At 36.0% G+C, this 24,673-nt stretch overlaps 1 protein-coding gene across 3 annotated transcripts in view; it reads left to right on the top strand.

Moving 5' to 3' along the window:
- Positions 1–20,351: 20,351 nt before the first annotated feature.
- The window catches only part of LOC148946777 (uncharacterized), a 196,655-nt gene continuing 192,333 nt past the window's right edge, over positions 20,352–24,673 (top strand). For 2 of the 3 annotated variants that reach the window (XM_089096596.1, XM_089096598.1), the window contains exon 1: positions 20,352–20,469. The gene's annotated coding sequence lies outside the window, so the exon portion shown is untranslated. The remainder of the gene's footprint in view (positions 20,470–24,673) is intronic. The other variant, XM_089096597.1, reaches the window with a different exon arrangement.

Below are 24,673 nucleotides of genomic sequence, written 5' to 3'. Positions count from 1 at the left end.
GATTTTACAATGGGGGGTCTATACCCTAGTCTAGACTAGCAATGAAATTTACCCCTACTTAATTTCTTTTTTAGAAACATAATTCCCTTAATGCAGAATGAAAATATCTTAATGAAAAATATCTTTTTGTTATGTGTTTATTTGCCATACAACATTATAATAAATAATTAAAAGAGCCCAACGGTGTATAAAAAATATCAACTTTCTAGCTAGTATCAATGATAAAACTCCACCAAAAGTTGTAATTTTTTTTTAAACTATAATTTAATTTCTTTTAAGGATAATTTTGAAGAATGCGTATAAACTGTGTGTTAACGAGCTTTTTCTATCTAATAATAGGTCTATATAATGGAAACGTGCTTTCATGCCTATAGTTCTAGAGTTTATAATATTTCGAAGGTTTTATAATGGGGGTGGGTCTATAGCCTGGTCTGCCCTAACAATGAAATTTATCCCCACTTCATTTTTTTAGAAGTATAATTTCTTTAATGCAGAATGACAATATCTTAATGATTAATAGTTTTTTTTAATGCATTTAATTTGCAATACAATATTATAATAAATAAATAAAAGAGCCTAACGGTGTATAAGAATTCTCAACTTTTTAGCTAGTTTCAATGATAAAACTCCCCCAAAAGTTGTAAAATGTTTTTTTTAACTATAAATTAATTTGTTTTATGGATAATTTTGAAGAATGCGTATAAACTGTGTGTTAACGAGCTTTTTCTATCTAATTATAGGTCTATATAGTGGGAACATGCTTTCATGCCTATATTTCTAGAGTTTATAACATTACGAAGGTTTTATAATGGGGGGGTCTATAGCCTAGTCGAGACTAACACTGAAATTTATCCCCACTTAATTCTTTTTTTAGAAACATAATTTCTGTAAGGCAGAGTGACATTATCTCAATGAATAATATTTTTTTCTAATGTATTTAATTTGCCATGCATTATTATAATAGATAAATAAAAGAGCCTAACGGTGTATAAGAATTATCAACTTTTTAGCTATTTTCAATGATAAAACTCCCCCAAAAGTTGTAAAATGGTTTTTTAACTGTCATTTAATTTCTTTTTAAGGATAATTTTGAAGAATATGCCCCTCCCACCGTCAAAAATTCGCGAACTGAGAGTCACTCACGTCCTTCAGTAATTATCTACGCTACCAGTTCTACGTTCAATATAGAAGACGTGAATACCATCTCCGGCCACACAAGGGCCTATATGCAAGAAGGCGAACCGACAATGGACAAGTTGGCCTTGCAAGGAACAAATAATGTAAGTTTTAGACTTAACAATATTTCTTGTAAATAGACTAGCAGTCAACAACGGCAAATTTTCCCTTTTTTGGCACTATTGACAACTGAATAACATCAAATAGGAAAGTGATATGTGCTTGTCACACTATTGGCATGGGATAACACTACCCTTCAACTATCACATATACCTATAATTTTAAATCAAAACCATTTGTAAAAGTATTTCCTATTCACAACCATTCACTTCAACAACAAGCAATTAACTGATTTTGTACAGATTAAAATGAATATTCGTATACATAGTTCGTAAGTTAAACAATTTGCCGTAGTTTTAAGAATGTATTTTTTTACGGTGGGGGAGGGAGGAGGGTAAATGTTGCTTATGATAAATATTTTCATATGGTAATTGCTTTTCATTTTGAGTACATTAAGACGAAACTATGGTGTGTGATTTTCATTACTTAATCCTCCAAAGTTCCCCCTCATGGGACGGCTGAAAGTTAGGAACTTTACCCAATGTATACATCAGTGAATTCTATAAGAGGAATATTAAGCAAGGGGCGTGTATTGAAATGATAAAATAAAACCTTATAATAGTATTGGTTTGTGTAAGGATATACATAAAGTTGAAAAGTAATGTTGGGAGGGGGAAAAGATGGGAACTCCAAGTTGAAAAACAAAATGTTTTTAGGAGGAATATTAAGAAAGGTACGTGTATTTGCTTTTTTTCTCTTTTTCAAAAATATTACTTGACCGATTTACTCGAACCCTGTCACCCACAATCAATTTGCTTTTTATTCCACCTTCATTGCTAGGAGAATATTGTTTTTGAAAAATGTCAAGTGTATTGTTATCATTACACACAACCTCCTAAAACCCTGAAACAGTTATATTAATCTGATAACATATTATCATTAATTTCCAGGCGCATGTGTTCTCCAAGTTGAAAAATGATTTTAGGAGGAATATTAAGAAAGGAACGTGTAATGAATTGATACGATAAAACCTTTGAATAATATTGGTTGGTGTTGGGATATACATAAAGTCAAAAAGTAATATTGGGAGGGGAGAAATATGTGTACTCCAAGTTGATAAATGGTTTTAACAGGAATATTAAGAAAGTAACGTGCATTGAATTGATAAAATAAAACCTTTGAATAATATTGGTTCGTGTTGGGATATACACAAAGAATAAAAGTAATGTTGGGAGGGGGAAAAGATGTGTACTCCAAGTTGAAAAATGGTTTTAGGAGGAATATTAAGAAAGGAACGTGTATTGAATTGATAAAATAAAACTCGACCTTTTAAGGTTAACTTAGACTAGGTTACGTGTGGCTATTTTCTAGATAAATGGGTGACAAACCATGATTTAAATTGCGTTTGCAATATTTAAGCTATTGTATTTTGGGGTTTAGGGGAGAAAAGGTATCTAGGTTAAGTTAGGCTACATATGTAATATACGCAATGCTTTACCGTAACCCCCTAATATGCAAATACATAGCTCAATATTTATTGGAAGTACTACTTTTTGTTTTTCTTGGAAAGGGTATGAGAGTGGAATAGATAATCTGAGGTTGGAGTTGTATATCCGATTTAATAAATAAGTGACAAAAAAGATTGAACTGTAAAATTCTTCCTTTTTATCCTATTGCTTAAGTAATGAAGGAACATTTAACTTTTTTTCTAAACGTTGTGTGTTTTCGTATGATGTTTTAAATAATTTGAAAATTCGCTGATAATCCAACTTTCGACTTAAAAAAAAGGTGATTTATACACATTGAAAATAATTGTCTATTTTCTTTATAGGTTAGAACGGATTTCATATTGCATGCACCACCTTCTCCCTCACCTGAAGAAACAAGTCATGAAATATGTGATCGCATTGACGAATCGGTTCCAATTAAAGCGAAAATGCAATTTCGTGATATTCATATCGCTGTTGAAACACCACCGGATAACAGTGAACGGTACGGTAAATTTTTACGGGGGCGTGATGGTAGTGATAATTTAGATGGTATACCTTCTGACATTATTGACGACATGAATAGGCAGATAATTTATAGGAGAATATTTTCGTTTTGATAATAATTCTTTAGATTTAGACGCTAGTACAGCTGAACAATGCAATGAAGTTAGCTCAGAACAAGATTTGCTGAGTCATAACACCATACAAATTTTAGATAATTTTAGTCGCGAGTTATTTGAGAATCCTTCCCCCTGCGAACTAATGAATATAACCCCATTTCAACCGAATTTAATTGAAAAAGAAAATGAATTCGCTTGGAATGATTCGCATAGTCCTAACGCATTAGAGGCTATGTTAAGCGAACTGGGTGATTGAACTCCACACATTGGCCCTATTGTTGAACAAAGCGGGGGAGGGGTGTAGGTAGTGATGATATACAATTCTCACCGCTACCCGAATTTCAGCAAACAAATTCAATTCTCAATACAATAGACTGCTTTACTGCAACTTTTGGTTATCTGTTTAATGAACTATTGACTGGTAATATTATACGTGGCCCTATAAATATCATCTATGTATATGCGGAGAAGACTCGAGCCCTTCTTGAGCACCAAATTCAACTGTGGGGAGGGTGAAACAGCATAATGGCCTTAACTGTTTTAAAAATATGTTCTTTGAATTAAAATCATGGTGAAGTATACGACCACTTTATGCACACTGAAATGCTGGTGCTATACCTTTATTTGGTGAATTATGAGAATGTTTTCATGCAATCAGTTGACAATGCTGTCACGCATCTGGACAATTATAATGAGAATGGTAGTGGTTCAGTGGTTTTATTTGTTGAAAATTTATGTATAAATATGTAAAGTTAAAAAAACATTTTATTTTAAGAGGGGGAGTGGGCCGAGAGTTATAGTTTTCAAGTCTAATCCTGATTTAGAAGGATGTCAGGGTGTTTGGATCAGTCGATCAGTGGGCCCTACACGGGAAACAGGGGTCTGATTTTCCCCGAGTAGATTTTACTTGTTTAACAGATAAATTTCCTGTAACACTCAATGGAATTGATATTTTTGAACGGGCAAACGCGTATTTAAAGATTGGTGTTACAGTGCTACAATACGAAACTTAATTTGAAGAGGGTGTGCGTTCTCTTAAAAAGAGAGTAGTATTTCCAGTAAGGGCCCCGTCGATTGAATCTGTGAAACACTGGGTATGGCTGTTGTACACACCACCTAGGGAACCTAATTGAATTGGTCATTTCAATCCCATAACGGATATTAGTAGAGTTCTGGGAGGGGGTAAGAAACTAGGGGTAGGTTACTATTGACCAATGTGTTTGTCTCAATTTCGTAGCGATGTAAAGATACAAAATCACATGAAACATTGCAAAACACACGGCTATCAATCGGTAGAGACAGTTGGTGGTGACCAGGCAATTTTACGATTTATCAATTTCTAAAATACATGCAAAGTGATAAAATAAGTTTAGACTGTGAGGCCAAGCTTATGAATATGAATGATCCCACAATTTCTAAATCGTATTAAAGAACATCAAGCAATCGCAGTTTCCCATGCTCATGCGCAGAGATACAGCACTAACACTATGCAATTGTTAGAAATAGTTGAGACATTGGATGAGAATGATTGCATGATCAAATCATTGACAAAATTGATTTTCACTGCGAATGGGGAATTTCCCCTTGGAGAAACACACACTACCCAATGATTCTATCAGCAGAGGATTGCCTGGCCATTAAAAATAGGGAAATATGTTTGGTATGTAAGGGGGAATTTGAAGAGGGACTAAAAGGAAAGGGACTAGGGGGAAAAATACTAAGGGAGGAAAGGAAAGTCAGGGACCATTATCATTTATGGCAGGAAATATCATCAAAAGGTAGTAATTTTCGTGGCGTAGCACATCAATCGTGCAATGTGAATATGAGCCAGCAGTTCCTTATACCAATTTTCATTCACAATTCAAATTACGATTGGAATTTTATTTTACCGGCTTTGGCACGTATGCACCGAGAGGGGGTTGCAGATAGTCCCTGGGTAAATAACTTATTTACGTAGAATATTATACCCAAATCGGCTGAGAAGCTGATGGTTTTAGAATTCAAATGGCAAACAGTGGATAATGGGCATACGTGTTGGAATAAAATCCGTTTTTTAGATTCATATAATTTTTTTCCCAAGGCTCTCAGCCAATTAATTCAAGTCCAGAAAAATGACGATTTCGTTAGTTTCCCTCTACTTAAACAGCGCTTTCCCAACAATGAAATATATGACTTACTGACTTGTAAACGCATATGATTATTACAACTCTGGCGCAAGGTTAAGTGAGGAGAAACTCCCCTACACCCATTGAAGCATTCTATTATTCACTGCCAATAACTATGAATTTTCCAAAAGGGTATGGGCTAAGGGGGGCTGTAAAAATTATTATTGTAGTTAGGATTATTGGGATTATTGTAGGATGGACTTTGCAAGCGATGTGTTCACTCTTTTAGATATTATCAACAAGAACACCCACCAAATTTATTCGGAATTTGGACTAGATATTGCATTTTATATTCCCACGCCAATACTCGTCATTGATCTATTTGTAAGAACCAGTAGGAAGGAAATAGGCTTAATCACCGAGATCTAAGAGGGGGGGCATGTTTTTCATGGGTATCACGTCTTAACAACTGATCCAAGTGGGCAGAACTCTGTTGATGGTGTAAAGTCCAATGCTGTTTTTCTGGACAGGAACTCACTCTTCCCCTTGGCAATGTCTCACTTCAGTTTACCGTGCGGCAATTACAAATGGCCTTAAAATCCTTGTGCCATAGATTTCCCAAACATTCAAGCTGTCGAGGAAAATGGTCCCCAAGGATGGTTTTTGGAAATTGACGTTCACATACCAATCGAGCTCCACGACTCTATCAAAAATTTTGTTTTTCCCTATCTAAATAGACCGGTGACCAAGGACTCGTTGACTACATACAATTTGTCTTTGGTCGAGGATATGGGCATGCATTGGACCTCTTCTAAGCAGAAACTGATTGCATATTTGGACCAGAAGCAGAAAACTATTGTTTATCGTATACTATTGCGATGGGTGGTTATCTACGTTTTCAGGGTCAAAAAGATACACAGAGCTCTGCAGTTTAACCAGGAACCCAACTTAAAAATTTTTATTGACACGCTTGTCAGTAAACGCTCACAGGCAAAAAGTAAAGTTTAAAAATAAATGTATAAACTTATTTTAAAATCAGGTTTTGGGAAATTATTTGAAATAGTACTAAACAGACCTCGTTGTGATGTTGTAACCTGCCCCCAAGAATGTGCTCGTATCATCGCCGATCCTAACTTCACAACATTCACGGTCATAGTCCCGGATATTGTTCTCCTGCACAGAAAAAAGGGAAATGTTGTTCTGAATAAGGATATTGCGGGAGGGAGTTCAGTACTGGAAATTTCCAAGAAACTCATGTGATCATTCTTTTACAATGTCGGTAAGGTACAATGGCCAAGGGAGGGGGAAGTTCTTGTGTACTATGGAGACACAGATTCTCTACTGTTAAAAGTTGAAGCTGAGAATTCATTTAAAGATTTGGAAAATGGCGCCCACATCAGCTCACGGATAAATTACACGAATTGGAATGAAAGCATCTACCTCGAGTTGGTGAAACGTCAGGCCCCCAATCAATATTAATGTTAAAATCTGAGACGGGGAGCGATTTAATATCCAATGGGGTGTTCCCCGGTCCAAAACTATACTGTTTGGAAACACACGATAAGGATGTTTAACAAGCGTGCAAAGGGGTGCCTACACACTTTGTAAAAAATAATTTCGACATGAGCGTCTACATAAACTGTTTGGAGAGTAGTCTAGTTCCAAGAGCAAAAGTAACGGCAATTCGCTCTCAACAATTTAAAAATTATACTGTTAGAGTGAAAAAAAATTCCATGTCTTGCATAGCCGACAAAGTCTTTGTACTTGAGGATGGTGTGGAAGTACTCCCCCATGTACATTACCGTATTTCAGATCGAGTTGAATGTTTGGATTATCGAAAACTACTCGGTCTGTATAAATTAACTTAAATTCAAAAATAATACTACTTGGTGATTGGGTTTTTTTTAGGACAACAATTTCCCATATAATCTACATTCTATTTTTGTTGCCATCATAATCGTCATCGGCATCATTTAACTTTTGCTGCTGCTGCTATTGTATACAGATTTTTTGTTTCCTGCCCCAGCGGGTCGCCCCCGTGCTTTCCGGCCTTCAGCCCAGGCGGAGAGGAGGGGGATCCCAGAATTTGGCCCCCGGGGGGGGGGGGGGTCCCGACCCAGCCCTGGGGGAATTCTCATCTTTTAAATGTTGTAAATTGTTTTTTTTCTCTTAGTCTACAAATGTGTTCAACTGTGCTGCTATTGCTGTTCTTGCTATTACTGTATTTAAAATACATGTTGTTATTTTTATCATTGTCGTCATTGTTGCCAATAAATGAAAAATATTAAATTGTTCTTTTGCTATTTTTTTGTACAAAAAGTGTTGCTAATAAAAGAAAAACAAATTTTTGTTGTTCTTGTTGCTATGACATATCGTACTAGGTAGATGCAGCTACTCTAAGGAAAACTATAATAATTTACTCATCAGACAAGTATGGTTTACAGTTAGTTGTAGTCAAGTATTGTCAACAGCAGTATTTATCAATTTAAAATACCATTCAAATCGTTTCTCTGTGGTCCCTCAATGTCGGGGGAAACTACACTTTTAGCTAAAATAATCAAAAATTGTAATAAAATATTTTTTGAAAAATCAAAGAAAATTTACTATTGCTTTAGTATTTGGCAGGAGTTCTATAGCCACTGCTGCAAAAGCTATTGCCACTGCTACATCTATGCCAATACAATTCATGCGAGGACTTGACGTTTTCAATAATATTGAGCCCAAACTCATAGCTGATTATTGATCATTTAACTGAATCCATTGAACAATTCTCACAGGAAATGCTACAACTGTGTACTGTTCACTCTTATCCTGAACACTTTCCATAACCCTAGCTCTATACAATCTGTTTCATCAGAGTAAGTGTATGAGGACCCTTGCTTTGAACTGCACCATCAATATTATCTACCGAGTTGTTCGGGACTCAAGTTCTATAACAACTCTCAATCAACAATATATCCCGTTGCCCCCAAATTTCTACTTTCAGCGTACAGTCAGGCTACAAATATGCCTTATGGGTACATTTTGTTGGATCTTAATTGGAATACAACCGAGGATTTGCGTGTTGTCACAGATATTTTTGAGAAAGAAATTACTGTATATCTTCCGTTCAACAGTAGAAAGGGCTATTAGTTCTCATCATGACACTGAAGAAACTACATGAAAATAGACACTTATTTTACTTTCGAAATACTTAAAAACCACAGGTCAAGAAGGCTATACTCAAACATGGTGTTGACATAGAATTTATTATTCTAATATCTGAACTTTGTTTAAATTTAACCGAGGATAATTTACACTTGCCAGAAGGCGTTAAATAACATACAAATTAACATTAATGCTGTTTTAGTGCATTGACTCGCAAAAACAAAGGGAAAGATTTTAAAAGAAAAGGCTTCCTTCAGGTGGATGGTAGCTTTTTTACACTTTTATTGCCAATAATTGTAGGAATTGTAAACAGTTTTCTCTAGACGGCTAAACCCTATAAATTGACTCCAATAGAACTTGTCCTTTCACCAAATGAACACTTTGAGGACAATCTAAGCAAATTCATTAATGAAGAAAATATTGCCGATGATAAAAAGCTAGTTTTACTTCAAGATGCACTTCATCTTGTGGACAAAGATAGACCGTATCGTGAGAGACCCACCGTAAATGTCACTGATCCCGAGCCCCCCGAAAAGGAAACATCACCTCAAAATTCTGCAGCAGCAACAACAGCTCAATCAAAGGAGAAGATTGAATTCAAAAGTGACATCAATTGGAAACCTACTGCCACACACCAATTGGGAACATAGTAAAAGAGTATTAACATATCTCATGTTGGAAAGTGGCGATGGTCAATTTCAAGTCGATAGCACAGGGAAACGAATTATAGTTCAGGGAAAAAGTCATGATCTACTTGATTTACTTTGTGATACGGCTGCAAATCGTAAAGGACTTTCATCATTTGACAATATTCTATACAACTCTTTAAATACATCAAACTTCCCCAAAAATATTATTAGCAATAAGGAAATTCTCAAGAAATTAAGAGAATATAGTAGAGGTGTCATCCCTCTAACAACAAAACCGCCATTTAAAAAAAGAAGAAGAAGAAGATTTAAAATCAATCTTGGAAAATACTAGTACTCCTAGTAGCAGCAACAGCAATGATTTGATAACACCGACGATGATGATGATGGCTACACAAAAGCGAAGACGCATTGATATCAGCTCACCGTCACAAGCACCACCCTCCATTGTATAAAAAAGTAGTGGGTATTACACTACGTGTTTGCGTTCAAAATGGATAAAGTCTTAAAACATGTCTATGAAATTTTGGTGAAATAGGAACTCAAAGGTAACCCACAACACTCTTTGAAGCTGCCTCTAACGTTAAGGGAAACAGAAGCAGTATTACTTTAAAAAATGTAAAACTGCATGAAAAATATGAACCGAGTTACTCTCTGCATCGAAAACATAGCCGTCGTTGCAAACAATAGTGACGGGATCGTGACAATCATTATCGAAGAACTAAATCCTTTTTCCCTCTGCATTTGATGCAAGCAGATCTTTTACCTCCGGGAGCGATTCAAAGACGGCACAAAGCATCCAAAAAATATGTTCTACTGGCAATCAGCGTTTATAGTTGCTATGCATATGCTATTCTATTGCTTACAAAGAGAGGTGTTGAAGTTGCTCAGGCTTTAGAAGGTATTCTTGAACCAGATTGTTATAGAAAAATTCAAAGTGATCGCAGTAGTGAATTTGTTCATCCACATGTGCAAAAGGTTCTATTGAAATACAATACAAAACTCTATACTGGTCACAGTCCGATAAAGGCTGCATTTTCTGAACGATTGACAAGAACGATTCGTCTATTAATTTCGAGATATTGTACACTGAAAAATACTGCTGCTTTTATTCATGATTTAGATAAAATCATGCAAATATCTAACCAACGACCTCATCGATCACTGTCCAATGTTAACCCTCAGGAAGTTTATTTTAGTGAAAACGAAATTGACCCTTTTCTTGAAAATTTTCCAGTGAAAAAAAAATTATGTGTATAATATGCAGAGTTAGCGATACTGTCCGAATTAATGAAACTATTAATATTTATAAAAGAAGAACTGTGTATTGTCCAATGACCATTTTTAAGTGTCCAAAATCCTAGACACCGAACCGATGACAAATCGTCTGTGGGACACCAAAGATGATCATATTCTTGGCGGTTTTTATGATTATGAACTACAAGAAGTTAGAAACAGTAGTGAAATTTATCAAATTGAAAAGATATTGAAGAACCGTACTCGCAGGGGAAAGAGACAGTTGCTTGTTCGTTGGCTAGGATACGACTCTGATTTTGATTCTTGGGTTGCAGTTTAAGAAATTAACAATGTCCAATGACTTCTATGTGACATTCATATCCAATGTCTCCAACCCTCTCTACAGTGATTTGAATAAAACAATTGATTTTTGGAAGAAACTTTCTCCCATTATCAAATTCGACGGCGCCTAACAAGTGGGTCCTGTCGACTGCATTCTCAAAAATACCTGTGATATTCTGAGGAAAGATTGTAAAGTATGATACAAAAATTAGAGCCTATGTTTGGCCACCACTCCTTAGCAAACAACACAAAATTCAAATGATCAATTGGTTTGATAATCCATATGTTGAATTACCATGCGAGGAACTCACTTGTATGAATGATTTATGTCGTTCTATCAATAAAAGAATTTCCGCTCGTAAAAAAGAAGCCTTTCATTTCAACTATTCAAAGGAAGAGGGCAAGATCTACATTAGTTCGTCCATTGCCACTAAAAAGGGTATTCTCAATGATAATCTAAAAGACGTTCTTGGCTTTAAACTTAATATAATCAATAGTAAAAGTGCCGGAAACACTAATGTTCTTTTTGCTGACAACCCACCAGCCTTCTCCACGGACACTTGTGTATTTCTTTATGCTTCTTGTTTTGAAACATCCAGAGTTGGCAATAACAATGTTCCCCTCCTACGAGTTCTTGAACGAAAAACCAATCAAGATTATATTCATCATTACAATATAATGCATCTTCAGTATATCCCCGTAAACACTTCCTATTTGGAACTCTGCCAGTTAACACAAAGAACTCAATTAGGTGAACCTCTAGCAATATCAAAAGGTTTGACTGTGATTACATGTCTTTTTCGATCCATCGTTGTCGGTGTTCAAAAACAATATGTCTAATTGAAAAGTGGTATTCATTTGTCCTGATATTGACGGCTATGTTAATGCTATTGGCCCAAGACAACTAGGCAATGGAATGGACTATTACAAAGGTCGTTCATCAATGTCTGACTATGGTCTTGGAAGTTGGTTTGCTAAGCTGTTTCGCTTTGCACTACCTCTGGCTAACAAATATATTGTACCGGCTGCGACAGATTTTGCATCCTCTAAACTATACGATTGGGGCTCTGAAAAGGATTTTAAAAAATATACTTCGGACAATTTTAGGTCCAGTGCGCGAAACTTGGCGAGCAATTGAAATCTCGACAAAATGGAAAAGGTTTAAAAAGGTCAAGAAACAGCGCACCACTCATCAGTCTCTACGCAGTTCAGAATCAAAAGACATCACTCCTGTCAAAGAAAAGAAGGAAAAAACGACAAGTACAATAAGCAGTAGAAGAAGAAGAAGAATCCCTAGGAAGAGAATTGTTAGATCGAAACTGGATTTCTTTTCATAGACTGAACAATGGCATATCTGCCGCATAAGGATTCCCATTCTTCAATCACTTCATCTTTAAATCTATTCAATGCAGAAAATGTCAATGTGAGTGCAAAACATGGATACTATGAACAGTTCTATCCAAAACAACCGCTCTCCGATAATATCCACTTTCAAATCTATTCCAATGAAGACTACTTTATGGACATGTCTTCGAAATTTATAGATTTAAATGTGATAGTCAAGAAATCCGACAATGGAATTCCAATTCGTGCTGATGGAATATCCTATGAAATTTGTATATTACATAATTTTTTTCGTCAAATCAGTGTCTACATAAATGGCAAATTGGTGAGCGCATGTAACAATCTCTCAAATTATACAAGCTATATGCGGTTTTTTTATGACACCCAAATCATACAAGGAATTGAGAGGCACCTCCAATGGATATGAATATATTTCAGATACTGATAGTACAGGAGCACTTAAAAATTCTACAACTATTGAATTACATCTAGTTGGAAAAATATATCATGAGATATTTAATATGCCCCAATGGCTACCATCAAATATTAAAGTGGATATAAAATTGACGCTTGATCCATCCAATTTTATTTTACGAACGGAACTTCCTGCCAATCCTGATGTAAATCTCTCTCATACCTCGGCAATACTACATGTACGAAAGCAGCAGGTTATGAGTTATGTTGCTTTGGCAATGGAAAAACGTAGAGCCAGTGGAAATAATATTAAACTACTTGTTCCTCATACAATCGCCAATCAACTTCATATTGCAACAGGTTCACGCACCTTCATTTACTCATCCTTTGTCAATGGCAAAATTCCATCAAAATTAGGCATTGGCATTTGTAAAAAGCGCTAGTGCAATAGGTTCGTGGACTGGCTGCACACATAAATTTGAGATGTTTGGACTTTCATCTCTTCTCTGCAAAGTAAATGGAATCCCTCTCTACAATATATCTTTTTATAAATCCTATAGGACATTGTATGAGTTGACAATGCAAACTTAGATCATGATTCACAACTATTTGAAAATGGTATAACCAAAGAAATTTTTGCTAAAACACATGGTATCATTGTACTAGAGTTGTCTGGCACTCAATATGAGTATAGTACGAACAGGGAGTGTGCGTTTAGAGTGTACATTTGCCGACCCATTACCTGAGAGTATCGCACTAATCTCGTTAAGTCAATTTGAAACCTATTGGGAAATCACTCCTGAAGGCAGTGTTCTACTAGACCTTTCACAATGAACACTAGTCAAATAATCAGTGTATTTAATATGGACCCCTACATGTCAAAATACAGATCCTATTTCTTACCATCGGACTTCTTGGTAAAATTCAAAGCGCAAACAATACCCTAATATTTGTTAATAGCAGTCTGTCGACTGTGAATACCGGGCATTGGCCGTGCATCTTTCAAACAATGAAGACTATGGAATTTTGTGACCCTCTCGGCCTACCCTACACATTCTACACTCCACACATCAACAACTATATTGAAAGCAGTGGCAAAATTATTGTTCAAAATCGGAAGAGAGTGCAAGATCTAACGACTAAAAGTTGTGGTTTTCATGCGCTACTATATTTCGTCTTCAGATGTCACAGTTTCTTATATACTTAAAAGCAGTTTCTAAATTTACGTAAACAATCCACGTCTGAACGACTGTATGGTGGAAAATATCATCTCAGACCTATATAATATTGATTTTAGTGCCCTAAGAGTAAAGTCCTTTAAAAATGTATGTATGTTTGTTAATAAAAAAATGTATATAAACAACAACAATGCCTTTATTCTTCACTTTAGATTTCTTCTTCTTCTGTATATAGGCAACTGTCGAGAACCACTAATTCTGGTACATTATTTGAATTCACTGTATATTGATCTTGATTTACTGCAAAGTCAGGGTCACATTTTCTACAGTACAATGTAACTTCACTCTTATCATATCTCTTTGTATAGTCAATGATTCTATTTGTATTCATATTTTGAAATTGATGTGTTTCAATTTGTCTATGTGAAGCAATATTACATACAGTGTTTTCAAGTGGTGAATCACATTCTGTAACAGCGAAATAAAAATCACTAGGTTTATAGTCATAATAGGCAGTGTCGTCACAACGATGACGTAAAAACCAAATTGTCTTGTTGCCCCAACAGTTAAATCGTAGACCTGATTCTTCAACCCAAAATAATTTAAAACCACGACGATACCAATCTCGTAGAAATAAACTAAAATCTCGTTTAGGGTTCTTTCCAATCATACCATGATATGTATTCTCCCGCCCATCACATTAGTCATTGTGATAATTGGAATATAGTTGGCCCCTAGGGTGAGAGTCACAAATCTCTTCAAGACATGAATTACAGCCTTTAATTTGTACTGCATATCCTCTACGTAATTTACACGGATTGCATAATTTGCACTTTTCATTATACTCATCAATAATTGTACAATTTTCACCTGATGACCAACTGTCAAGAGTATACATACATAGTGGGCATGTAGAGAACATTTTTGGTTTCCGGTGCCAACTCTCTCAAAGCTAAACAGAAACTGATTCACATTCGGTAAATTCAGAGGGGGAATAGGAGAGAGGGGAGTAACTCTTTGACATTACATAATCTGTTTTGAAGAGAGAGTCATCTACATAAAATCTACGGCAATGTTTTCAAAAGTATATCCATGATATTATTCTACTTTGTTTCAATTAACATATAAATAAATTGATTATTTTATTGTGTGTGTGAGCATAATTACAACAATAATATATTACACATATACAATTACCGATATAATTTATTGTCCTCCATATACTGCACTATTGCATTTAAATCTCTTTGAAGTCTATGTATATTTGCTATATTAACTTTTGCAGCGAAGCATAATTGGTCTTCCAAAAATTTACTCAAAGATACCACGTATCTTGTATATACTTCTTTCCGCTCGAGACAAAGACGAGATCCTCTCATGATTTCTACCGCAATGTTTGGTGCTCTTGTATCATTGCTGCTGCTGCCAATTCCACTATCAACTTCTAATAGTGTAAACATTGCCACTCATGATTGCAAAAATATATCTTGCCAAAGGAATAAACAAGTATAATCAGACTGTTCTCACTCCTTGAATTCTATTCTCACACTAATATCAACTATACTGACAATCCTTCCTTATATTAGTTGCGTCACTCCTGTTAGTATTTCTAGCTCCCTGATTGGTCTAGAAAGAGTCGCGTAATCTTGTACTGGTTGTATTCTAGCCCTCTGATTGGCTGTGATTTTGTACCCCCGTATTCAAACCCCTCCTTCTACTCATCACAACGTTCGATGCCAACAAAGTGGGACATAATGCCCAGTAAAACCTACAAAGATACCATTAACTAAGCAAGTGTTATTTATAAGTCATTGAGACGCTTCAACTCTGTATGTATTCACTGTGGAGTCCTCCATTATCAGCCGCAACGCTATAGCGTTGCCTATAGTAAAGGCCATACGGCTCCAATGTTTTATTATTTATTTATCTATTATTATTTTTCCCAGAGGCACTTCATATGGAAGGGGTCGTCGTATAAACTTCAAAGGGAACTCATTCGACTGGAAATCAAGAGTTCTAGTGCCCTTTTTAAGGGTTAAAAGTGATTGGAAGGCAATTAACACCAATCCCACGCCCACCATTTCCCCAAACACATCCAATCAAAATTTCGAGATGACGATTTTGCTCTACATAGTTGATTTCAAAATATAAATTGTGTTTTTGAGGAGGACACTCCCCCCACAGCCCTCAGGGCAAGGGTTGTATGTTATGCCCTGGGGGCATGTAAGCTTTTTATAGAAAGCTTTGTCGTAGAAACTTCAAAACGGGCTCATTCGATTGGAAATTTAAAGGGCTAGTTCCTTTTTTAATAGTCAAAAGTGATTGAAGGGCAACTAACCCCCCTCTCACGCCCACCTTTTCCCTCAACAAATCCAATCAAAATTTTGAGATAGACAATTTTTTCAAATTAGCTGTAAATTCTGGAAATTAGGTCTTTGAGGATGACAACCTCCTCCCCCTCAACCCCACAGTCCTGAGGGCAAGGGTTGTAAGTTATGCCCTGGGGGCGTATAAGGTTTTATAGAAAGCGTTGTCGTAGAAACTTCAAGAAGGGCTCATTCGATTGGAAATTGAAAGGGCTAGTGACCCTTTTAATAGTCGAAAGTGATTGGAGTGCAACTAACATCCCTTCGACATCCACCGTTTCCGAAAACATATCCAGTAAAAATTTTGAGATAGTCATTTTGGTCAGTACAGTTGAAAGTTTTTGAAATTAATATTTTTGAGCAGGACTCTCCCCCCACAGTATTCAGGGCAAGGGTTATACGTTATACTCTCGGGTCTTATATGGTTCTTATGGAAGGAATGCTCGTATAAACTTCAGAGAGGGCTCATTTGATTGGAAATTGAAAGTTCTAGTTTATTTTTTAAGCGTTAAAAGATATCAGAGGGTAACCAGCCCCCCCACGCCCTTTTCACCCAAATGCATCCGATAAAATTTTTGAGATAGCTATTTTGTTAAAAATAGTTCAAAGATCATATAACAAAAACTCCAGTGTCGACACAACCCCCCAGGGCCCGGGGGCAGACCCTGTAAATTATGCCCTGGGGGCAAATATGGTTCTTACGGAAGGGATGCTCGTATAAACTTCGGAGAGGGCTCATTTGATTTTTAACTGAAAGTTATAGTTCAGTTTTTGAGACTCAAAAGATATTGGAGGGCAACAAGACCCCCTCCACGCCCCCCTTTTTCCCCAAATGCATCCGATAAAAATTTTGAGATAGTCATTAAGTTAAAAATTGTTCAAAAATCAGGTAACGAAAACTCAGGTGTCGACAAAACCCCCAGGGCCGGGGGGGTAGGGGTTGGGAGTTATACCCTGGGGCATATTTGGTCCTTATGAAAGGGATGCTCGTATAAACTTCACTGAGGGCTCATTTGATTGGAAATTGAAAGTTCAAGCTCACTTTTTAATTGTCAAAACAGATCCGAGGGCAACTAGCTCCCCTTCCCATGCCTTCTTTTTTCAAACCCATCTGATAAAAATTTTGAGATAGACATTTTGTTAAAAATAGTTCAAAGGTTGGATAAGTTAAACTCAGGTTTAAATACAATCCCCCACTGCCCTGAGGAAGGCGTTCTAAGTTATGCCCCAAGGAAATGTGTGGTTCTTATGAAAGGGATGCTCGTATAACGATGCTTCATTGAGGGCTCCCTTGATTCGAAATTGAAAGTTCTAGTTCACTTTTTTAGAGTCAAGAGATTTAAGGGCAACTACCCCCCCCCCATGCCCTTTTTCCCCAAATCTATCCGCTACAATTTTGAGATAGCCAGGTTTTTGAAAATTGTTCAAAAATTAGATGACAGAAACTCTGGTGTCAACACAACTTCCCAGGGCCGATGGGGGGGGGTAGGCGTTGTAAGTGTTGTCCTGGGGGTGTATATGGATCTTATGAAAGGGACGTTGGTATAAACTTCAGAGAGGGCTCATTTGATTGTAATTTGAAAGTTCTAGTTCACTTTTTATGAGTTAAAAGATATCCGAGGGCAACTAGCCCCCCCCCCCCACACACACACATCCTTTTTTCCCCGAACCCATCTGATACAAGTTTTGAGATTTTTTAAATAGTTCAAAGGTCAGATAACAAAAACTCCGGTGTCGACACAACCCCCGGGGGGCAGGCATTGTAAGTTATATCCTGGTAGTATATGGTTCTTATGAAAGGGATGCTCGTATAAACTTCAGAGAGGGCTCATTTGAATGAAAATTATAGTTCTAGTTCATTTTCTCAGAGTAAAAAAAGATTGGAGGGCGAGTAGCCCCTCCCGCCCTCCACGCCTTTGGGTAGAAAATAGTTCAAACATCAGATAATAAAACTCCAGGGTCCACAAAACCCCCCCAGGACCCAGGGACAGGCATTATAAGTTTTACTTGGAGGGTATATATGTTTCTTATAGAAGGTGATGCTCGCATAAACGTCAGAGAGGGCTCATTAGATTGAAAATAGAAAGTTCTAGTTCACTTTTAAAGAGTCAAATGAGACCAAACGGCAATTAGCAATTAGCCCCCCCCCCCCGCACAAACACCCTTTTTTCTGCAACCCCATCCGATAAAAATTCTGAGATAGCCATTTTGTTAAAAATAGTTCAAACATCAGATAATAAAAACTCCGAGGTTGATAAAAATCCATTTTTTGCCCTTTGATATTTTTACTTTGATACTAGTTTTGATACTTTGATGAAATTTTTTTTTTTTTTTTTAAGTTTGATTTTGAAATAACGAATTTTTAAAAACTTAAAACTTTTTCAATCAAAACCGAACAAACACTATTTAAAAAAAAAACTTTCCAAAAAAAAGTTTTCAAAGAAAAGTAAAGGCCATTTTAAACTTAAGCTCAGCAGATACAAATACCTGTATCTGCAGGTATTTGTATCTAAATACCTACTTCAAATGACGCAGTAGGTTTTAGACTTTTACAATGAGAGAAGGAGGCGATACCCAAACTCCTGTTTGTAGTGATTTTTGTTCGTTTCAAGCTTTATTTGCATTTTCACTTTAAGTTTCAGTCGTTTTAAGACATTATTCATTCATTTACATAGTTATCTGTTGTATGTTTGTTTGCATTGATTGTTTATTTAATTTCTGTTTGTTTTAAGTTTCATTTATACTTCAATAGCAAAATATTTTTTTTCGTTTTAAGCTTGATTTTCATATTCAATCTAAGCATTATTCGCTTTATGATCTATTTATTCATTTGTATTATTACTTGTTGTATGTTTTTTGCTATGTTTGGTTATTTAATTTTTTGTTTATTTTGGGTTTCATTTATTCTTTAATAGTAATTTCTGGTCGTTTTGAGTTTGAATTTTAAGAGGTATTTGTATCTGCTGAGCTTAAGTTTAAAATGGCCTTTACTTTTCTCTGAAAAACTTATTTTTCGGAAAGTTTTTTTTTAATTAATCCCACAGGAAAAGTAGCCAACAAAGATGATTTACTTTTGGGCTGCTGCCTGCTTCGTCGAATTGCATTCCTGCATCAGCAATTTCCAAAGTAATTTGTTTGACCTGTTATAGGACATCACTTGCTCTCTAAAGAGTTCCACAAACAAATGTGAAACTGGAACTCACGTTTTGCTTTAGCTTCATTCACCTTAAGCGATGATCGAACCAAAAATAGTCGTAATGTTTTCAGCTTCAAAATAGCTGGACAAATTTATCACAAAATCAATTTACCAGTACACCCATCACAGACCTCAAAAGGTGATCTTTAACCATATTCATATGGCGAAATGTACTTTTTAGATACCAATGGAGATGTTAAAGAAAACCTTTCACATCTTTTAAATGATTACAAGAATCGTAGCACAATAGATTTCTATGAAGAAATATTGTGAGACAGTTAAAAATGTAATATATGAAGGGGGACCCAAAAAAAAATTCAATCAGGTCCCGCACCTAGTCGACCCGGCCCTGGCACGACAAAAATTTAACTTTCTTTTATTTGCATAGATTGTGTTTTCAGATACAGTGAATTTTGTAGTTAACTTTCTTTCCAGGGTAACACAAGGAATGGACCAGTTTATTCAAAAAAAAAGCTGCTCATCAAAAATCCTAAAATAAATAAGCTCTACTGATCATCATTCAAATTTCTAGGAAGAATTTTATTTTAATGTCCTGTTTAAAATCGTCTATTTTCCTTTTCGGCCGACTCAATTTCACTCCCTCCTATCTCAGGAGCGTACAAATTCAGATTTCATATTTTCCTGCTAGTACATTCTAGATGAATTTCTTCACATACGGTCAATCACTAATTAGGCTCATCGACAAATGATATTTTTTAAGAGGCGATGAAATGATAACTGAATCCAATGGAAGCTTGTTTTAGACCATACGTTCAAAATTTTTATAAAATTCCTTTTTTTTAGTTAGTTTCATATACAGTAACTATCTCGCAAGATGTATAAGTAGAACGGTTCTTCTTTTTATTTATTAGGCTTAGTGGCAAAAACTCAAGGAAAATTTACTTGATAAACTGGTTTTCGAAGGAGACTTTACTTGCCATCTAATGTTTAAGAGTACCTTAAAGAGTTAATAGAGGACAGCCTCACATATTCCATAGGCACCAAAATTAATTTTACACCGTTATCATCATCTCACGAAAGCTAAAGTGACAGAATTTTAAAATATGGATTATTTCTATGAAACATGTCTTTATTAAGAGTGTATCATAACTATTGGTTTATATTAGTCTTAAAAGACGTATAATTCTGTAAGTAGGTATTTGTATTTTCTAGGACTGGTTCATTGTTGATTGACCCACAGGTGGTAGGCCCAGTTGTTGCTTGTTTTTGGTAGCCTATGCCAACTCAAATTTAGCCAACAGTCTAGAAGCACCACTATTAGTAAAAGAAAAGCAATACCATTTTCCCTTTTTTATGCCCTTTCCAAATATCATGGTCACTTCTGATATTGCCCCCACCCCCCTGATTGTCCCAGATGTAGGCTAGCCCAGCAAAGATGGAGTTTATACTACTGATCTACAAATCAGGGGTAGGTAAAATTCTACTTTAGCTACTTTTGGCTATCTTGGGAAGGGGTTAGGTTAGGACAATGAGACTTTCAGGGATGGGTCTACAGGCTAAAGTATGTCCCGGGAAGGTATTTTGAAGTACCTACCTCCACTCCTTCTCCCTCTAAAGGGTCATGAAATTTGCCTACATGACAGGTCTATACCCATTGAAATTTTGACAAAACAACATTTTACCTTAATTTTCAGTTATCAGTTTATTTTTCTCTGGTTTTAGCTCTGAAAATGCAATTTCAGTTATTTGAGCAGAATTTTAAGACATATAAATAGTTTATTTCCAAAATTTAGGAAATATATTTGCATATCTTTAAAACCTTATAAATTGGGATTGAGCAAAGTTGTGAAGCTGAAAACAATTTTGTTGTACTTCATTTAAGCAGAAGATCCATTTTGCAAGGTTTCACTTTTATACCTCACATATTTTTAAAGGTCATCAAAGGTCAGGACCCTCTAGAGGGAGAAGGAGTGGAGGTGAGTACTTCAAAATATCTTCCCAGGACATACTTTAGCCTGTAGACCCATCCCTGAAAGTTTCATTTTCTTAACCTAACCCCTTTCCAAGATAGTCAAAAGTAACTAAAGTAGAATTTTACCCAGGGGTATAGTTTTCTACAGGGCAGGGGGCCACTGCCCCCAGACCTCAGTTTGCCATTCCAGTAGGCTAGGTTTGAAAGCTAGGCCTAGCCTAGTAGCCCATCCAATTGAACAGAATTAGGCTGAAAACTAAAACTCTTACACCTAATTACCAAATAGGAATTGAGAAGAATTGCATATGTCAATGAATAGCTAAAAACCTAAGCTATGCATCAATATGGTTAGGCTATTAGGCTATTAAAATTATTTAAGATCAAACATTTGAAATTACTAGTTTATTGACTTAGGCCTACCTACAAGCAGGACCATCCTGAGGGGGCCAGGAGGAGTGCTGGTAAAGTTCTACAAAATCATATTATTGAGTTAGGACTAAAGTGAATGCACCATTTGATGCCTTTTTTTATGCTGATTATGAATCTAATAAGCATTTCTATCAGAAATGAATTTCAGCCCCCCCCCCTATATAGGCTATACCTAACCTAACCCTGAATTGGCATATATAGGGGGGGGGGGGCTGAAATTCATTTCTGATAGAAATGATTATTATATTTGTAATCAGCATAAAAAAAGGCATTGAATTGTGTATTCACTTTTGTCCTAACTCAATAATATGATTTCGTAGAACTTTACTGGAGTGTCCCCCCCCCAGCTTCTTTGGCATTTTTTTTTTTAATTTTCACTGAAGGCAAAATTTCAGTATAAATTTTGCAAAATTGGCTGAAATTTAGCAAAATTCTTGATTTCTGCTGAAAATTTGGCATAAATCATGTAGCAATTTGGTGAAATTTACAAAGATCACCAGCCCCCCCTCAGTGGTGAAATAGCCTTGGGATGCTCCTGCCTATAAGGACCTCATTTTGGAAATAGGCTACCAATTATTCTATTTTGATGTATATATCCTTTCAGTGTTTCAGTTTTGTTCATATATTAAAAGAGAGCTGATTTGCTTCTGATTCTGAAAATGTAACTGTTATTTCTTGACATTTATTCTACAAATCACAAATATTAAATATAATTTTTTTTTCAATTGCTAGTCAAAATAGAGACTATATTTTTAATTTATTCTGACAGATTATTAGTGAAATTTCACCAAGAAGGTGGGACTATTGGGTAAATTTTCAGCAGTTCATATTATTGACTTACAAATAAAGTAAATATACTATTCAATGCCTTTTTTTTATGCTTTTTCCAAATATACGAGGCTTGTTTTTTAAGTAAGTACTGTTTTGGAATTAAAAAAAGACGTGCAAAGATATTGCAATAATTTTATTTTTAAATGAAAGCCTGTACCTTAATCTACTTTTCTAATTAATTTATGTGAATATTGAGGCACTTGTCATAACGTGGCACCAGTTTTTCAATACCCTCCTTATTAAATTTTGCCGCCTGATTTGTATCACAACTGTTTTGAGTTCGTTATTGTCTTGAAGACGCTGACCACCCAGGTGTTTCTTCAAGTGCAGGAAAAAATGGTAGTTGCTGAGCGGCAGATCAGGGCTGTATGGTGGATGATCTAGAGTTTCCCATTGAAAAGATTTGATGAGATCTTTGGTCCAATTAGCCACATGTGGAGGGGCATTATCATGCAGCAAAATGACACCCTTACTCAACTTGCCATGTCTTGTTCTGGATTGCATGACACAGATTGTTCAATGTCTCACAATAAGATGCTGCATTGATTGTCTCATTACGAGGCAGAAACTTCACTAGCAATACTCCTTTTTTTGTCCCAAATTACTGTGCACATGATTTTCCTGGCAGAAATTGTTTGCTCAAACTTCACTTTTTTGGGTGATGATGAATGTCGCCATTCCATGGATTGTTGTTTTGATTCTGGTGTGACGAAGGCCACCCATGTCACTCATAATGTTGTGTCCGTAAATTTCACAGATCTCATGATGAATATCGATCAGTTTTACGCCTTTAGCACTAAGAAATTGTATAACAGCCCGTACCTCACAATCCACGGGATTGACGATTGTTGGAGGCATCTTAAACACTCAGTAAACAACGTATACAATGAAGAATCAGACTGTAATGGCGTCAGTGCGTAGACAAGAGTTGTAGGTAACCAGCGCGCATGTGCAGAACGCCCACCATAGCACTGCAGCAGCAGAATCACACAACAGTACTTACTTAAAAAACATGCCTTGTAACAATCATTTTTGTCTTAAATAGATTTTACCTCCACCCCTATATATACCAATTAAGGGCATGGGCGCCTGTAGGGGGCAGGGGGACCTTGCCCCCCCTGAAATTTAGACCAGAGTAGGAAGAAAATAGAAGTGTAACAAATAATCAAAGGGAAAGACTTATTTTTGTTTTGTCTTTAAGAACTGCTATGAAACTTGTTTAGAATCAATTTAGAATTTTATTCAATTGTTCAATCTTAAAACTCAATATTTAGTCATTATTTATCTATCTAAAGGAGACCAAAATCCAATTTAGGGTGTTGAGTAAATACTCTCAAGGGCATTCTTATGCCCTAGCAATAGTGAGACAAGCTTGATGAAACGTCAGCAGTTCATATTATTGACTTACAAATAAATTAAACATACTATTCAATGCCCTTTTTTATGCTTTTTCCAAATATAACAATCATATTTGTCATAAATGAATTTTACCCCCACCCCTATAAATACCAATTCAGGGCATGGGTGCCTGCAGGGGCGGGGCAGGGGGGCCATGTCCCTCCCCCCTGGAATTTAAACCAGAGTAGAAAGAAAATAGAAGTGTAAGAACTAATCAAAGGAAAAGACTTTCTTATTTTTGTTTTATCTTTAAGAACTGCTATGAATCTTGTTTAGAATCAATTCAGAATTTAATTCAATTCTTAGATCTTAGATTAGCTCAATATAGGTCATTATTTATCTATCTAAAGGAGACCAAAACCAGGACCCAATTTAGGGTGTAGAGTAAATACTTTCAAGGGCATTCTTATACCCTAGCAATAATGTGCAAGCTTGATAAAGCTTACCATTTTGGTAAGCTTTACTTACATTTATTTTATAGGAAATTGGGCCAAATCACAGCCAAATGCAAGAGCTTTGGCTGTTTGCCCAGTTCCTCCTACTGACACTGGTGTGGGAAGCTTCATGATAATGTCTTGAAAGTCAGTTTCTGCACAATCTTAACATTCAGGGAAGATGAACTTCCCACCAGACTTGTGCAGGTAGTTTATTTCTGCTACTCTTCCACTTATTTCTTCAATTTCACCAACATAGTAAACAGCAGAGTTTCGCTTCTTTCCAACCATAAACCTCACAAGCACAAAATTTCCACAAGATAATTC

The sequence above is a fragment of the Artemia sp. Qi Xiang Cuo genome, chromosome 11 (genome assembly GCF_049724085.1).
Source record: "Artemia sp. Qi Xiang Cuo chromosome 11, ASM4972408v1, whole genome shotgun sequence".
NCBI lineage: Eukaryota > Metazoa > Arthropoda > Branchiopoda > Anostraca > Artemiidae > Artemia > Artemia sp. Qi Xiang Cuo.
The sequence above is the reverse complement of the archived record's forward strand: the minus strand, read 5'-3'. Positions and strand labels throughout refer to the sequence as shown.